The following is a 2583-nucleotide window of genomic DNA, read 5'->3' on the forward strand; positions in this document are numbered from 1 at the left end:
ATACGCAAAACGGACGCTTTTTAAAAAACGCTAAATATTTGAGGTACTTTTCATACACGTTGATTTTGCGTTAAATTTTTAAAAGTCGATAATTACATAGCTAAACTCGGAGATGGACATATATTGTTAATTTAAAATATCATTTAAATCTTTCACATGTTATACATTTTAGTTCGACTCGAGTTGCGCTTCAACGACATCATTCTTTAGCCACGAAATAATTTTACAAACTAAACGCAATAAAATACATTGAAAACCGAATCCCCGGCGCGAAGCGAGGGTTCAACGACTAGTTTACATCAATATCAATTTTAAATTGATGTACTCTCTCTTCAATTTAATTGTCTTCAGATATAAAATAAATAGTTTAAGAAAAAATAACTGTCAAATGTATTGTTTATTAACTTTTAGTTTTACCTCTTACTTTTTCTTTATCGATGTCGGTTATATACATACATTAAGGTATAATCTAAATTTGTATTATTGTTCTTATCTATTTATGAAACTAAACAATTAATTTGAAACATTTAAAAATGATAATGGACAATAAGTTAGGAATGGAGGGAATGAGTGTTTTGGCATGTTCGTTAGGTTGTCAAAGTTTGTTTCAACCTTTAAGACCATTCGTAATGCGGGCAAAGCCACGGCGTCAGATCCGAGTTAGAAACCAAGTCACGCCCCTCACCTCACTATCGCAGCATTGGATATCGTTGTTTGGTCGACGTGCGTTGTATTCCAACACGGGATGCAACGGGCGGCAGATGCAAGTGGCAAATGATGATTGGTTTAATGTATTAATGTTTAATGTATTAAAAGAAAAATATAAATTTTTAAGATTTTGATAAACTAGAGAGATCATGGGTAAACTAGAAGAGAAGTGTAAAGAAGATAAAAAAGATGATAATAACATAAAGTGTGATCTAAAAAAAAAAAATACAGTAAATAATAGTAGTCTCTAACTTATCCACATACTCATTTTTATTTGTTTTTATTTCCTACATAATTCACTTTCACCTTTATGTTATATTAATTATTAATATTAATTTTAATTATTTTAATTATATTTTATTATATTATAGGGAGTATAAAGTTGGAACTATATTATAGGGGTGTTCATCGGTTCGGTTTTCGATTTTTCAGATTATTCGGTTCAATTTTTTTGGTTTTGAAACTTCAAAAATCAAGACGGAAAACCAAACCAAAACCAAATGCAAATACTAAAACCAAAACCAAACCAATTTCAAATTCGGTTTTCAGTTTGGTTTCGGTTAAAACCGAACTTTCAAAATCAATTTTTTTTTTACTTTTTCCTTATAAGATGAACAAACATTAGATCAACTTTGTAATATATCATACTAAAGTAATATATATAATCGAACGTATATATACAAATTTACAAAATAAAATAAGCTCATATTAGCTTATAAGTTATCATAGTACAATAAATATTATATCAAAAAAAATAAACAAAATCAATAACTAAGAGAAAGTTAATTTGAATTTGTTACATGTATAAGAATCCGGAAAGAAAGAAATTAGAAAAAATATGAATTAATAATGCGAGTAAACAAACTTTGACTTGAAAAGGTAAATTATCTACTCAAATCATATATCTAACAAATGTATACAATAATATTAATAACTTAATATATTTATTTATTAATATCTAAATTAAATTCGATTTTATATTCGGTTTTCGGTTAATCAAATTCAGAAATTCTAAAACTAAAAATCGAACCGAAAACCAAATTTTAATTCGGTTTTCGGTTTCGCTCGATCCAAAAACACCATTTTCAGCCTCATTTCCAGAGTAGCTCGACACGATTATATTCTATCCACAATTCTAAACATTATTCATCCGCTCGTTCCAACCGACAATCATCCCAGAATAATGGAAGAAGTCAACGAGCTTCGCGCCCGAGCTGTAGCCTTGAAAACTATTGTGCAAAACATACCAACTTCAGCAACATCACCGGCACCAACAGTACCATCAGTAACAGCACCCGTACCATGAACAACACACGCCTCAACATCTCATTATGTGCCTCGATTATAATCATCATACTACGTATCGTTCTACATCAATTATCTTCGTTCGACATGGCAATTATGTAATCTCTAATATTTTAGAGATTATATATCCTTGTTCTAACAGTAAATCAAATGAGACTAATATCATATTGACTCATTAAATCCATGATTAAATATGAAGAAAATATATGTGTATATATTTTCATAAAGATTGTAATTAAAAATTCTTTCGTACAAACTGTTAATGGTGAAAATATTTTAACGGGTATGTAATACCCGAGGAATATTTAGATTTCACATTAATAAGTACACTGTACATTCTTTCAAATCTAATTCAACAGTCATTTACTATCCTATTTACAACCACTGATATACGTATTCGTTCACCGCATAATAACCATTTTCATTCAATTTCATATTTGGATTTTGATCTATCAGAATCCAACAAGTTACATGTAACATCCCGCGTTTTTCCGTTAAATTATTTTAACACCGTCTCTTTTTTTTTAAATAATATCCCTCGTCACCTATACTCGTGCACTTCGTTAACTA

The sequence above is a fragment of the Rutidosis leptorrhynchoides genome, chromosome 3 (genome assembly GCF_046630445.1).
Source record: "Rutidosis leptorrhynchoides isolate AG116_Rl617_1_P2 chromosome 3, CSIRO_AGI_Rlap_v1, whole genome shotgun sequence".
Lineage (NCBI taxonomy): Eukaryota > Viridiplantae > Streptophyta > Magnoliopsida > Asterales > Asteraceae > Rutidosis > Rutidosis leptorrhynchoides.